At 43.2% G+C, this 16,323-nt stretch overlaps 1 long non-coding RNA gene across 1 annotated transcript; it reads right to left on the bottom strand.

Moving 5' to 3' along the window:
- Window positions 1-326: 326 nt before the first annotated feature.
- Window positions 327-2,734, bottom strand: LOC138976505 (uncharacterized). Its single transcript, XR_011459034.1, has 2 exons — window positions 1,894-2,734; window positions 327-1,184 (listed from the first exon to the last, which is right to left on the bottom strand). It is a non-coding gene; the product is annotated as an uncharacterized lncRNA (long non-coding RNA).
- Window positions 2,735-16,323: the final 13,589 nt, after the last annotated feature.

Here is a 16,323-nt window from a genome sequence, read left to right on the forward strand (position 1 = left end):
ACACACATAGACATGCACGCACGAAGAGAAAATGTTAGCTTTACGCCCTAACGGCAAAGCCATTAGGGGCGGGATGTGAGACATGCACACAGTACGCACGCATGCACGCACACGCACAAATAATCTTGCACAGAATCATTCTGATAATCATCGCTCCACGGCTATCGCTAAAGAATGAGCCGAACTCATTTTGACCTGAGTTCAGGATGGCACAGAATCTTAAACACACACACACGCACACGCACACGCACACACACACACACACACACACACAAACAGTAGCCTATACTCCAATCGCACATGCTAATCCAAACACAAACGAAAGAAATAGTTGTCATTTTAATCCGGCTGTGTTATTCAGGAAAGAAAATGAAACAACGCTCAGGTCTCTTTAATACAGTAGCAAGGTGTTTGTTGTTGTTGCTTATTGATGGTGTTGTTGTACGTGATGGTGATGGCGGTGGTGGTGGTTGACGGTATCGTCGTCGTCGCCACATTGTTGCTGTTCTGTTCGATCAAATGTCAAGTCAGTTCAGATTAGTCGCTGTTGCTGTTGCCATGTAGTTTTGGTCTCATGCTACGTAGTTTTGGTCTCATGCTACGTAGTTGTGGTCTCATGCTACGTCGTTTTGGTCTCATGCTACGTGGTTTTGGTCTCATGCTACGTAATTTTGGTCTCATGCGACGTAGTTTTGGTCTCATGCTACGTAGTTTTGGTCTCATGCTACGTAGTTTTGGTCTCAATTTACTGTGTAATCGGTCAAACTCTGAGGTAAAAACAAAGTGAAGTAAGCGCTCGACACACGACACGTGCGACAAGACTATGTGAGAATTAAGCGGAACCAAGCTCCTGGCACCTGAGAGAAAAACAAACATCGGATTTGTTAAACCATTCTGTCCAAATTGGTCGCTGCTGCTGCTGTTTTTGTTGTTATTGCTGTTGTTGCTGTTGTTGCTGCTGCTGCTGCTGTTGTTGCTATTGTTGACGTTGTTCATGATGGCCATAAATTGGTGCGATCTCACTCCAACTGTTAAAATTGCTGTCGCCCCCCTGGCATGTCCGCGGTTTCACCCTGACAGCACCGTGGAGGGTCGTTACAGCTGCACGGGCGGGAGAAAGGGTAGCGGCCGCTGCTGCGTTTTAGTTCCCAATTCGTGAAGGGTCATGTCTGTTTCAGCGGGATCTGTGAAGACGAAGAAGATGAAGTAAACAGACTGAATACTCGAGTTTTACATCCTCGAAAGATTTGTCTTGGGACAGGAAGATATAGTACACTATGTTGAAGTTAACAGCTAAAGGGAGAGTTTGCACGCGCATTCGATTGCAGGTTTGCGCGCGCGCGCATGCACACACCCACACACACACAAAGACATACAGACATACGGACACACAGACACAAACAGAAAGACACACAGACAGACAGACAGACCCCCCCCCCCACAAACACACACACACATACACACACACATACATACACACACACACACACAAACAAACACACACACACACACACACACACACACGAACGCACCCGCACGCTTGTATGTGTGTATAGATAAACGCACACAGGTCGACACCAGCACAATCACGCACGAAACCACAGTTATTAGTGGAGATCTCGTTGCTTTTTCAAATAGTGAACAGCTCGCTTTCGCTCGCAGTTCAATATTTAAAAAAACAACTCGTGTAAATCTGGTACGACACAGCAAGCCATGTAGTATTCTCTATATCTCCCATTTATGTACAAACGCCGAAAAGACAATTTAACAGGACACATCAACACTATTATTTTGTTTACCTGTACCAACAGGTGTAGAACTCCCTGTTTCTTTGATATTGTCAATGTTTCGGCTCGTGTTGATCCTGGGATCAACTGAATTTCTTGTTCTTACCTTTGAGCGGTACCGAGACTCTAGCAGACGACGAGGCTGCAAGACACAAAGTCACGACAGCCAGGAATGCGACAAGCTTGTGACGGTGCATGGTCGCCTTTCTCCGTCCTCACTCTCTGCGTAAGCTGAAAACAGGATTTGTACAAGTGGATGGACGAATGTTAATTGATTAAACGTCCAACAATGATATGCTTGGCAAAGTTTAAAGAAAAAAGAAAAAAAGCATGAATAGAATGAATAGTTTGACCAAAAGCTTTTGTCTTGTTAAAAATGTACGTGCATATTAGGTTTATGTGGCTTATGTTACCAAGACATGGGACTGGGTGGCCGAGTGGTAACGCACTTGCGCTCGGAATCGAGAGGTTGCGTGTTCGACCCTGGGTCAGGTCACGTTTCCCCCCCCCCCTTTTAATAACCTAGATGGTGGGTTCAAGTGCTAGTCTTTCGGATGAGACGAAAAACCGAGGTCCCTTCGTGTACACTATATTGGGGTGTGCACGTTAAAGATCCCACGATTGACAAAAGGGTCTTTCCTGGCAAAATTGTATAGGCATAGATAAAAATGTCCATCAAATACCCGTGTGACTTGGAATAAAGGCCGCGAAACGTGAATGCTCGCCTAACAGGCTTGAGGTTTGCTGGTCGATGTGAATGCGTTATATATTGTGTGTAAAAAATGTTTGTTTGTCTGTCTGTCTGTAAAAAAATTCCATTCCACACGGCAGAAATTAATATGTAAAGCGCGGAGAGCACAGTTAATTGTGGTTCGCGCTATATAAGCTCACCATAATAAAAAGACAATGTTTCAGCGAGGTCTCGGCCGTGAGGTTCAAGCCAGCCAATGATTAACTAGTCTTGGTAACCCCCCCTTACCCCCACCCCCACCCCCCGCAGTCCGTTTAGTTTCCTTCTGAAAGGCCCACAGAATGACGAAGGTATTAAGCTCAAATTTCGCTTTTTGCTACTTGTTATTCAAATAATTATCTGTGCAGTTCGAAGAGTGAAGAGTTCACTTAATCAGTCGCATGTTCTGTCAGTGAGTGTGTGAGTGAGTGTGGGGTAAAGTGAGTGAGTGTGTGAGTAAATGGGTGGGTGACAGTGAGTGAGTGGGTGGGTAAGGGAGGGAGTAAGAGAGTGAGTGATATAGTGAGTGATTCAGTGGGTGATATAGTGAGTGATTGAGTGAGTGATTGAGTGAGTGATATAGTGAGTGATTGAGTGAGTGAGTGATATAGTGAGTGATATAGTGAGTGATATAGTGGGTGATTGAGTGAGTGATATAGTGAGTGATATAGTGAGTGATATAGTGAGTGATATAGTGAGTGATGTAGTGAGTGATATAGTGAGTGATTGAGTCGGTGGGTTGGTGGGTGGGTGAGTGAATGGGTGATTGAGTCAGTGAGCTGGTCAGCATGCTATTACTATTAATAATAACAATAACAATGACAGCTTATATAGCGCGAACCACAGTATGCTATGCTCTCCGAGCTTTACATATAAACATAGCAAGCAGGTAAGATAGCACTCACACAGGATATTTGTCAAATTATAGTTTTTATAGCAAATGCTGAAGAATGTGAGGATGAACAATTGATGAATACATAGACGAATGTGAATTTGTGACCCTCCACCCCGAAATGAGTCGCATGTCACCTCACGAGGTTCTGCGCTAGGCTTAATATAAGTCCGGGGAGTGTCTGGTAACAGTGTGAGGGTCACCTTAGTCACAGACTTATAACTCAAACAGTTTTCGCTCTTTTCTATAACGGTTTTCACCACTGGATAGAACAAACAAAACAAAAAAACTTTAGGAAAATGTAAAAATATGAAAATCATGCAAAGGTGACATGCGACTCATTCCGTGGTGGAGGGTAATATTTGTGATCTTCTTCTTGTCGTTCGCCTTTACACTTGGAGTCCAGTTCTGGAGATGAAGTCGGTGGTATGAATTTGTGATTAAACACCCTACAAAGATGTGCTGTGCACACACACCATTCAAAATGAGCACACTAATAATATTGTATCAACCAGTTCAGTGAACATGATCTAATTCTTATGTCCCCCAGAAAAGCATCAACTACTGTACTGACCATGCTACTGCGCATCTACTTCGCGTTCATTTTGTTTCTGGCCATCAACTTAACGGTTTTGACCGTGGCTACTCCGCTGGTTATGTGTGGTGTGCGTGTGTGTGTTGGTTGGTTTTTGGGGTTTAATGTCTCTTCAGCAGATGCTAGCTGCTATTCGAGACCGCGCGTGTGTGTGTGTGTGTGTGTTTGTGTGTGTTTGTGTGTGTGTGTGTGCGTGCATGTGTGCGTGTGTGTGTGTGTGTGTGTGTGTGCGTGCGTGAGTGCGTGTGTTTGAACGTGCGTGCGTGCGTGTGTGTGTGTGCGTTTGTATGTGTGTGTGTGTGTGCGCGTGCGTGCGTGTGTGTGTGTGTACGTGCGTGTGTGTGTATGTGTGTGTGTGTGTGAGTGTTAGCGAGAGAGTGATTTCTGATTGTAACAGAGTCAATTAAACAACGTATTTTTAAGCAATAATTGACACTCTGTCTCTCTCTGTCTCTCTCCCTCTCGCCGCTCTTTTTACATTTAGTCAAGTTTTGACTAAATGTTTTAACATAGAGGGGGAATCGAGACGAGGGTCGTGGTGTATGTGTGTGTGTGTGTGTGTGTGTGTGTGTGTGTGTGTGTGTGTGTGTGTGTGTGTGTGTGTGTGTGTGTGTGTGTGTGTGTGTGTGCGTGTGTGTGTGTAGAGCGATTCAGACCAAACTACTGGACCGATCTTTATGAAATTTTACATGAGAGTTCCTGGGAATGATATCCCCGGAACGTTTGTTCTTTTTTTTCGATAAATACATTTGATGACGTCATATCCGGCTTTTTGTAAAAGTTGAGGCGGCACTGTCACACCCTCATTTTTCAATCAAATTGATTGGAATTTTGGCCATCTTAGTTATTTGTGACCCTCCACCACGAAATGAGTCGCATGTCACCTTTGCATGATTTTCATATTTTTACATTTTCCTAAAGAGTTTGTTATGCTCTATCCAGTGGTGAAACCCGTTTTAGAAAAGAGCGAAAACTGTTTGAGTTATAAGCCTGTGGCTAAGGTGACCCTCACACTGTTACCATACACTCCCCGGACTTATATCAAGCCCAGCGCAGAACCGCGCGAGGTGACATGCGACTCATTTCGTGGTGGAGGGTCACATTTGGGATTCGAAACCTTCATCGAGCTTCGACAGATTGACTGTGCAGAGTGTTGCCTCTTGAATTGACTCCGGCCAAGGCCACGGTTAGCACATTTTCAAAGTAAATGTGGTATGTTTCTCGTGTTGTATCTTCACTCATCGGGGAGACTGCATGGTACTATATATATGACCCGTAAGAATGCTGTGAACCCTACACGTATTATGTCCCCATCGTTTGTTTGTTCACATTTGCCCAACATGTTAATTTGCTGCGGGGCTTATGTCGTCTGCTAGGCGGCTAGGGCAATCGAACCACGGCACTGCACTGCAGTCTCATTTCAAAAACAACAATTGCTCGTCTGCACGCATGAGGCAGGCCGCTGGTAATAAGTTTTATACCTTGTAAGAACGTTCTTAACCCTACACTTTTTCGATTCCGATTGTTGTTGCCTTGAAATAATAATTCGGAAACCATTCATTTACTGAACTGATACAGTCGTATTTCAGTGTAATCTAGTCTGCTACGTATTTATTCCAAATGTTGATCTAGTTCAGTGGTACGTTATTTGAATAACACTTGTGTTTTCTGTTAGCTGCTCATCATTTTGGTAATGTGGATAATAAGCTACGGCATAATTATGAGAAGATTCTTCGCAAGTCGAAACTGAAAAATAGACACAGCGGGTTCTATTTTTAGATCAGTGGCAACTGTGGCACAGGCACATGCAATCTGTCAGAAAAAAACACTTCTGCTTTAATTGAGAAGCAGGAAATTTATGGTATTTTGGTATTGTCGAGAATATAAGCTACATGTCATTAATTAATTCTGAGGATGAGAGTACAGTCTCGCTTAGGCAAAGGGCGGAATAATACGCTCTGTGGAAAAGTTAGCGCATCGCCGTTGGCCAATCAACTGGTTCACATCAGTCATGTGACACCAGTACTTACTGACAATTATTATTATTATACTTGCAGATGAACCTGACTCCAGGTTACACGACGTTGCCAAACGTCGGGTTAACCCGTGGACAAAGGGTCCCATCAAACTAGGACCCCCCTGCAATTGCTGCTGCCCCCCGTGCCCGTGTGATGGGTCTCCGGGCACAGGATTTCCGGATCCGGTGCTGTGGAAGAAAAAGTAGAAGCAGAAAGGCGGAAGATTTTCGGCAAGAAAATGCGCCGCAACAGCCACGGCACAGGGGAGCTAGTACAACAGCAAAATGTATCCATTAAAGAAAGTTGAAAAATAAAAGAAAACGGTACTTGCCATTTTGAAAAAAATACAGCACAGACAAAGTCGAATTTTCGCCTATGGAGGGTTTTTTGGACAACGAATACACAAGATAAAAAAAAAAGAAGCAAAAACAAAAGCAACAATAAAAGAAATTACAAGACACAAAATACTGTACTCGCGTGTATAATATTAACGAAGACGATACGAATAACAAAGTACGACGGTTCGACCACTGGGATCTTCAGTCAATTAAAGGCGTACTCCTTGTCGTGAGCTCTAACCAGGAGAGCACCCAAGCTGTTCCTTTTTGGTAAACGACCAAGTGGAGGGATTACAGTGTTCTAGATGATCGAACGTGTAGCAAAGACCTGTACGTGTACGTGTAGATATTGCGTCACCCGTGACTCACTTTTTTTCTCCAGTGTTCCAAATCATACGTTGTTTTGCTCCAACCAAGACTGCAGATCTTGGCAAACGCGTGACGTACAAACTAGATTTGATGACGTTACCCGTACACGTTCCCGTACACGTGCTGAAAAGTGTCACATCTAGATCTTGCTATCTCATTCCACGTACAAGTCGGGCTATTCTGAGATGGTCGGTCGAAATGTTTTCACGGAAGGAGTGTGTCTTTTACTGACGAATTGTAATGGAGTGTTTAGATTTTCAGTAAGAACGGTATGAGCCAAAAACAACCACGGCAAAAGATAACTAATTACAACAGCGACATTAATCGGTGTAATGATAGCTAAAGTAATTGAGTGTTTAATTATTTCTGAAAATGTTTCAAGTTGTTGTCGTTTTTAAATCTAAAGACAAAATAATGTGTTCTTTGTGATTTTGTCCAACATCTTTAATTTATTTGTGTTTTTGTCTTTGTGTGTGTGCGTATGATTGTGTGTGCGTGTGTGTGGATGTGTATATGCGTACGTGAGCGTGTGGACATTCAGAAGAACCGTTAATCTGTCCTTTCGTGTACCTTTCCATTTCCTGCAACATGTGTTACGTGTGTGTAACATGTGTTGTCCTTATGCCGCCTACACATGTACATGTATACTCTCCGTATACTATCTTTTAGTCTGTCTGCCTGTCTGCATTCGTCTGTGTTTATCCTATGCTTTATGTCGCTCAGCATACCTGTTTGAGTCAGTGTGTCTGACTTTTCGTAATCTATGTCAGTATACGCCTACCTGTGATGCAAATGTGGCTTCCTTTGCGCAAAAATTAGAATGCTCGAACACTTGTCGTTGATAATTAGAAGGGTGTAAAATGTGCGATTGAGTCCGATTTATCACTTCTCAAAAGACACGTTCCACTCACATAAGTAATCTAATGATATTCGTCTGATTAATAATGCTGTCATCCTTATGTCAAATTTAACAATTTAATTCTTCTATTAACAATTGCCCAAATATAGAACAGACACACACAAACACACACAAGAACACACACACGTACCCACGCACACACACACACACACACACACACACACACACACACGGACACACACACACAGAGGTGGTTATAAGGGTACCTTGGCATTTGTGTGCAGAATTTGTGTGTAAAAGTCGCACACAACTACCTAAGGTCGGACCCAAACTTCTACAAAGTCACACACAAACACCAATAGTTAGTACATTGGGCAAGAGTTCACACCCAAATGCCAACGGTTCCCACCCAAACTACTAACAATTATACAAGGGCAGGTAACTCGTGTTTTCTTACTGTCAGTAGCAAGACATACTATATCATGAGTTATCTCTCTTGGAAATTATAATGAATTTATTCAAGTACACTGCTTAGTCCATAGTGACCGTTTTTAAACTGCCACAACTTTTTTTATTTTTCATCGGAACAAGATTGTTCTTATATCAAATTATTCAGAAGAGTATGTAGATTACATCTATGCAATTTAAATACAATAATTACAATATTTAAAGAGAATTATACTTAAAAGGGACTGAAAATTAGTTCAGTATTTTGGGCAGCCCTCTCAGCAAAGGCAAACTCGCAACTTTGGAGTGCACCAGACCCAACCTAGTATTAAACATTAATTTTTTTAGAATATTTTTGAGAGGGGAGCAGACTGGAGAACCCGGAGTAAAGCCCCGAAATGTGGCCTGAGTCGAAACAGAAGTTGTATTATTATCTCTCTTTCTTTCCCTTAGTGGGGACAAGAAGCGAAGTCTGTTAGCGCATTGCGCTGGTTCGAATCCCGGATTGGGGAGGCAATATTGGTTGCTCCATAACAGAAAACGGGTCCCTGGTGTCAATAAATTGTGACCAGCCGCCCCAAATACGCTCAGATTCGAGTGGGCGCTCCAAATTGTTCATTTCCCTCTCTGTATCTCTCTCCATCTCTTTGTGTATCTGTTTGAATGAAAATGAAATTTGGCTATTTATACCGGCCGCGCTTTATCTTATCATACCAAAGCAATTACCTCAAAGCGCCATGGTCTACAACCAATTACCTAATTTGATATAAGAACAATATTGTTCCTATGCAAAATAAAGAAGTTGTGGCAGTTTAAATACGGTCATAATGGACTAAGCAGTGTACGGCGACCTTCTTGGCGCAGTGGTAGCGCCTTGGACTTGTATTCATACGGTTGCATGTTCGAACCCTGGTCGCCGCAAATTAATTTGGCCACGTGCTCTACCATCTTACATTGTTTAGTATGTATGATAGTTATTTGAGAGCTTAGAGTTAGAAAAAGTCCCCTAAGATCCTATAATTAGAGCTGGGGTTTATAGTCTCTTTAATAAATTCATTATAATTTCCAAGAGAGATAACTCAGGATATAGTATGTCTTACCTGCCCTTGTATAATTGTTAGTAGTTTGGGTGCGACCTGATAGGTATTTGTGTGTGAACTCTTGCCCAGTGTCCTAACTATTGGTGTTTGTGTGTGACTTTGTAGTAGTATGGGACCGACCTTAGGTAGGTGTGTCCTAACTATTGGTGTTTGTGTGTGACTTTGTAGTAGTTTGGGTCTGACTTTAGGTAGTTGTGTCCTAACTATTGGTGTTTGTGTGTGACTTTGTAGTAGTTTGGGTCCGACCTTAGGTAGTTGTGTCCTAACTATTGGTGTTTGTGTGTGACTTTGTAGTAGTTTGGGTCCGACCTTAGGTAGTTGTGTGGGATTTTTACACATTCTATATTTATTACTCATTAGGTCACGATCAGGTCACTAACATTTGTGTGATTTTGGTCATGATGTGACCCAAAGTGGTTGGCGGGACCCCAAAAAGCAATAAATTTGATTTGACTAACATTCGCAGCTTTGGTCAGGTTAAAAAGAGACCTGCCTGCGCCAGTGTGTTGCATAACCCACTGTGGACCGAAGTCAAGGACTGGGTGGCCGAGTGGTAACGCACTTGCGCTCGGAAGCGAGAGGTTGCGAGTTCGACCCTGGGTCAGGGCGTTAGCAATTTTCTCCCCCCTTTCCTAACCTAGGTGGTGGGTTCAAGTGCTAGTCTTTCGGGTGAGACGAAAAACCGAGTTCCCTTCGTGTACACTACATTGGGGTGTGCACGTTAAAGATCCCACGATTGACAAAAGGGTCTTTCCTGGCAAAATTGTATAGGCATAGATAAAAATGTCCACCAAAATACCCGTGTGACTTGGAATAATAGGCCGTGAAAAGTAGGATATGCGCCGAAATGGCTGCGATCTGCTAGCCGATGTGAATGCGTGATGTATTGTGTAAAAAAAATTCCATCTCACACGGCATAAATAAATCCCTGCGCCTTGAATATGTGCGCGATATAAATTGCATAAACAATTTTTTTTTTAAATTTAAAAAAAATCCCTGCGCTTAGAACTGTACCCACGGAATACGCGCGATATTACCCAATATTGACGGACTGTGTGATGATATCTTCTGCTATGGTCTGTTTTGACAGTGATATCAAAATCGAGACCGGAGGTCGAAGATATCATCACACAGTCTGTCAATGTTAGATATATTGCTAATTCTTTGGACATTTTGTATTTACTTGCCTAGGGCGGGGATATAGCTCAGTTGGTAGCGCGCTGGATTTGTATTCAGTTGGCCGCTGTCAGCGTGAGTTCGATCCCAGGTTCGGCGGAAATTTATTTCAGAGTCAACTTTGTGTGCAGACTCTCTTCGGTGTCCGAACCCTCCCCCCGTGTACACTACATTGGGTGTGCACGTTAAAGATCCCACGATTGACAAAAGGGTTTTTCCTGGCAAAATTGCTTAGGCACAGTTAATAATTGTCTACCTATACCCGTGTGACTTGGAATAATAGGCCGTGAAAGGTAAATATGCGCCGAAATGGCTGCAATTACTGGCCGTATAAAATTTCATCTCACACGGCATCACTGCAGAGCGCCTAGAACTGTACCCACGGAATATGCGCGATATAAGCGTCATTGATTGATTGATTGATTAAAGAAATTACAAAAGTATTTGTCTCAGTTTTGGCTGTTCCATATCCCTCCCTCTGATTATTATTTCTTTTTGTTCTCTCTTTTCTTGTACTTTGATTGATTGATTGATTGACTTTTCAGTATTTCAAAATGGCTTTTCTTTCAAAAAGTCTTTAGTCACTTGATCAACTAAATTCTGGGATCATTACATTTTCATATATACACAAAGAAAAAAGCCAAGCACCCCCCGAATGAATTTGTGATAATAATTGAGTCAAATTTGTTTTACCATTTTTTTTCTTCGTAATGACATACATGGGTTTCCATAATAAGGTTGGGAAGTTCACGCGTCAAGATTGTGTCGCCACTGCCTGTGAGAAGCACGTGCAGCATGCAACCCATGAATGTTAAAAAAGGCAGTATGCTCACGCTGCAAATTTCTGTATTTAACACTGGGCGACGACAATTTGCAAACATTCTCTGTGAACATGGCGAGAAGACGATTATCAGAGGCGATCCGATGGCAGATTATAGGAATGCATGCTACAGGAGCATCCTTCAAAGCGATTGGTCGTCAACTTGGCTACCACTACACAGTCATCAGCCGTTTGGTACGCAAACATCGTCAGACTGGTGCTGTGAAGGACCGTCCACAGTCAGGGCGACCCCGTGTGACGTCAGAACGTGAAGACCGAGCTTTTCTCCGAATAATTCGGCGTGAGCCATTTTCAACGAGTACCGTCCTGAAACGAGCATGGCTTCCAAATCGACATCTGTCAACCAGGACCGTACGAAACCGCTTGAAAGCTGCAGGAATGGCAGCCCGAAGAGTCATTAAGCGTCCCCGACTGACAGATGACCACAAGAGAAGACGCTTGGCATGGTGTCTGGCACGGCAAAGATGGAACCTGAGAACGTGGAGGAGGATCCACTGGTCGGACGAAAGCAGATTCCTTCTCCATGTCACTGACGGCCGACTGAGGGTATGGAGGCACAGGAACACGGCCTATACACCCAGGAACATCAGACAAACTGTTCCATTCGGTGGCGGGTCAGTCATGGTTTGGGGTTGCATTTCCCATGACTGCAAGCTAGACCTTGTCACCGTACGTGGCAACCTCACGGGTGATCAGTATATGCGACATGTCCTGGAACCTGTTGTCGTTACTCATTTTGACAACCACCCACTTGCCACAAGACCCGTGTACATGGATGATAACGCCAGGCCTCATCGATCCAGGGCAGTAGTGGACTACCTCCAGAACAACGCTGTAACAACACTCCCATGGCCGGCAATGAGTCCAGATCTTAATCCGCTGGAGCATGTTTGGGACATCCTGGGGCGTCGTATACAAGTTCTGCAGCCTCCTGTGCAGACATTACGTGAATTGGAGGCAGCTTTGCATCGTGAGTGGTTGCAAGTGACCCGTGAACAGATCCGACGTTTGACTGGAGGGATGAGACGCAGGGTTGACGCCGTCATCCGGGCACGCGGGGGTTTCACTCGATATTGAACTTTTGAATCGCGTATGCCATCTGAGCACTCTCAATTACATTTTTTTCATGACACATTTACCTAAACCTGTCTTTTTCAGCTTGCAGCTCCATACTTATCAGGGGTACTGTTTTAGGGTTAAAACGTCACTTTTTGGCAAGGTACCAAATCACGATTAAAACCAATCAAAACTGGAGTTTTCTTGTGTGATGTTATTTCCAAAGAGTTGCTCTTGTCGATAACATTTGTCAAACCGAGCTCCTGAACTTACTGTTTCCATACCAGAACTTTAAAAATCAGTCATTGCGAAATTGAAGGGGGGTGCTTGGCTTTTTTCTTTGTGTATATATTTGTTTGTTTTTAAATTTAGGTGTTTTTGCTTTTGAAGTGGGGAAGCAATAAAGGAAATGTCGTCGATATCACTTTTGCACTGAGCTCAGTTTTGCCCAATTGACCAATGGAAATCCACGTAACATATGAAATAGCAATATCAATCAATCAATCAATCAATGACGCTTATATCGCGCATATTCCGTGGGTACAGTTCTAGGCGCTCTGCAGTAATGCCGTGTGAGATGAAATTTTATACGGCCAGTAATTGCAGCCATTTCGGCGCATATTTACCTTTCACGGCCTATTATTCCAAGTCACACGGGTATAGGTAGACAATTATTAACCGGCTGTGCCTAAGCAATTTTGCCAGGAAAGACCCTTTTGTCAATCGTGGGATCTTTAACGTGCACACCCAATGTAGTGTACACGGGGGGTGGGGGGGGGGGGGGGGGTTGGACACCGAAGAGAGTCTGCACACAAAGTTGACTCTGAAATAAATTTCCGCCGAACCTGGGATCGAACTCACGCTAACAGCGGCCAACTGAATACAAATCCAGCGCGCTACCAACTGAGCTATATCCCCGCCCCAATATAGGCCTCATATTGATTGATTGATTAATGTGACCGAGACACGGCGCCGGCAGCGTAGGTCACGATCAGGTCACTAACATTCGTAACCTTGGTTAGGTGAAAAAGAGGCCTGTCTGCACCTTTGTGTTGCATAACCCGCCGTGGACCGAAAAGGTAATGTGACCGACCACCAGCGCCAGCAGTATAGGTCACGATCAGGTCAGGTGGACTGCATCACTGGATGTAATTTATAACTGCTTCTGAAATATGCTCCCAGAAAATAAGGATCAGTACTTTGAAGCTCCATATCTCTGAAACTACAAATAATGAAATTGTTTAACTGGCGATATAATTATGCTCGGAAAGGCCATTCTTCTACTTTTTCTTTTTCTGCGTTCTCCCCGTACCTAGGAGAAAAACGCGTATGTGACCGCTTTTAAGTTCCCACCACATTGGGGGTCACATTCCGTCTTCGGGGAGGATGAGTACTTTGGTACGTGTGTTTGTGTAGCCGGCATTCACCCGTCAATATTTTAATAGCATCATGCTTTAACCCATTTCTTTCTAGGGAGATTTTTTCTAAGGGCTTACAAAAATAAGATATTTTATTATCAGATCAGCTTGTAAAGGAGATACTATTTAAAAAAAAAAGAAGTCGAATGCGTGGTGACAACTGCCGCTCCGACTGAGGGGGGATTTACTAAAAAGAAAGGAAGGGGGTGGGGGGGGGCGAGGTGTTCGGGAAGAGGTCGAGGGCAAAGGGATACAGAGCCGATACGATTACGATGTTGAGGGGGGGGGGGGGCAGCAAATATGTGCATGCACGTGGTGGTCAGTAACATTTTTCACACAACTTGCCGTTTGCTTTTAATCCTACTTACATATGTTCATTTCTCTTGTGTTATTTTATTTCTGTCAGAAGAAAAGGGATGAATGAAAGACATGACCGGCTGGATAAAATATATCTGAGTGAAACGTTACTTCTTCAAGAGTCCGTCTTTGATTTCTTTTTTCTCTTATTTTTAACAATTTAGATTGATTTTATTTATGTCAATTTCTCGCGAAAACATTGTTTTCAATGCTGACTGGTGCGTGGTGTCTTGGTGCGTGGTTCGAACATGACTGTGGTGTCCAGCTCAAGTCGTGTCTTCCGCGTGTGATGTTTGAAGTGGGCCTATTTGGACGAAGCTAAGTAGATGGGGAGTACGAACATCAGCAGATTCCACGATTTTATGATCCTACCGGGGATAAGAGACAGAGACTGTCAAGTGCTCTTACATGAACCAGTCTGTCCGATCGAGTCAAGGTGTGATTTTTGCGTTCTACTTACACGCCTGTATTCTCAGCTCACAACTCCTCGCAAAACATCTCAAAGAAAAGTGACATTGCATGAGTCGGAAAGATAATAGGAAAGATTTAGACCTCAGAATAGGGTCAATTAGAGACGATAAACCAAAGCACAAATAATACTACACAGCATTACGTGGTTTTTTTGCACGCGATCTGTTTCTCGTAAGGCACGCAATAAGGACGCCTGTTAACCCGTGATTTGTAAAAATTTAAACAAAAAATGTAATTCTTTTTTCATGTCTTTCTTGTCCCATCGCTGAGAAATTCGGATCGCTTCCTCCCAGTGGAAAGCTAGCAAGCGATGGGACAAGAAATACATACACAAAAATATATATAATAGATCCCTTGACTTTGGGGTAGCACGACTAGGTTGCTGCTAGCTTTCCACTGGGAGGAAGTGACCCTAATTTCCCAGCGATGGGACAATCTATAAATGAAAAACAAATCTGAAAAAAAAATCTTATAGATCCCTTGACTTTCGGGGTAGCGCGACTCTGTAGTTGCTGCTAGCTTTCCATTGGGAGGAAGCGACCCGAATTTCCCAGCAATGGAACAATCTAGTAATGAAAAAAAAAAAATCTAATATATCCCTTGACTTGGGGATAGTGCGACTCTGTTGCTGCTAGCTTTCCATTGGGTGGAAGCGACCCGACTTTCGCAGCGTTCGGGCAATCTAGTAATGAAAAAAAAAATAAAAAAAAATCCAATAGATCCCTTGACTTAAGGGTAGCGCGACTCTGTTGCTGCTAGCTTTTCATTGGGAAGAAGCGACCCGAATCTTCCAGCGATGAGACAATCTAGAAATCTAATAGATCCCTTGACTTGGGATGTTAAGCTACTGGGATTGGGGCGAAATGGGATAACGGCGATCCGGGATTGCGCCAAAATGGGATGTGGAGCTAATGGTACATGACATGGTGGTAAAATGACACTTGGCCTGAGAAATGTCGCCAAAATGCGATGGGGGCGAATTGGGATAACGGCGAAACGGGACTAATAGATCCCTTGACTTTGGGGTAGTGCGACTCTGTCACTGCTAGCTTTCCACTGGGAGGAAGCGACCGGAATTTCCCAATGATGGGACATCCTAGTAATGAAGAAAAAAACCAATCTTAAAATTAACAGAGTCGCAATACCCCTAAAGTCAAGGGGTTTCGTTTTTGTCCCTTGACTTTGAGGATGACAAGAAAATATCGGGCGCAAAAACGTGATTTGTAAAAACATTTTTACAAATAGCGAGGCGCGCCCCGCGATTTGTAAAAATGTTTTTACAACTGGCGGGGCGCGCTCCGTGATTTGTAATTATTTTTTTTACATTTTTACAAATCACGGGTTAACAACGGCTTATTGCTACACAAAGCATCTAGTGGGCAACGAATTCTGATTTTTTAAAGTTTTTTTTGTGTGAGTAAGAATATTTTTTATGTGCACCCCAACCCCCTCCCCAAAGTTGATTTGGTACGATGAAAAGATAAGAAAATCTTCCAAGCCATTTGGTCGTTTCAATGACGTAAACTAGTTATAATTAAAAAAAAACTAAAACCCATGTGCCTACTTTTTTATGACGTGTAGAATAGACCTCCGAACCGCATATCTACACTATGTTGTATTCCAACCATCCCCTAACTTAATAGGTCTGGCACTGACAAACATATCTGACTGCCCAACCGACCATCGCGTGCGATCCAGAGCAACTGAATAATAGTGACTATCCACAATAGAACAATTTAATTCCAACCAAAATGGTACGGAACAGTTTCCTATCTATATGCGTTGGAAGGCGTCTGCATTTAGAGTAATGTTTGTCCCGGGCTAAAGTATTTTAATGTATATTCAGAACTCATTCTCGTCATATGGACA

Source organism: Littorina saxatilis, linkage group LG9, assembly GCF_037325665.1.
Source record: "Littorina saxatilis isolate snail1 linkage group LG9, US_GU_Lsax_2.0, whole genome shotgun sequence".
NCBI classification, from domain to species: Eukaryota; Metazoa; Mollusca; class Gastropoda; order Littorinimorpha; family Littorinidae; genus Littorina; species Littorina saxatilis.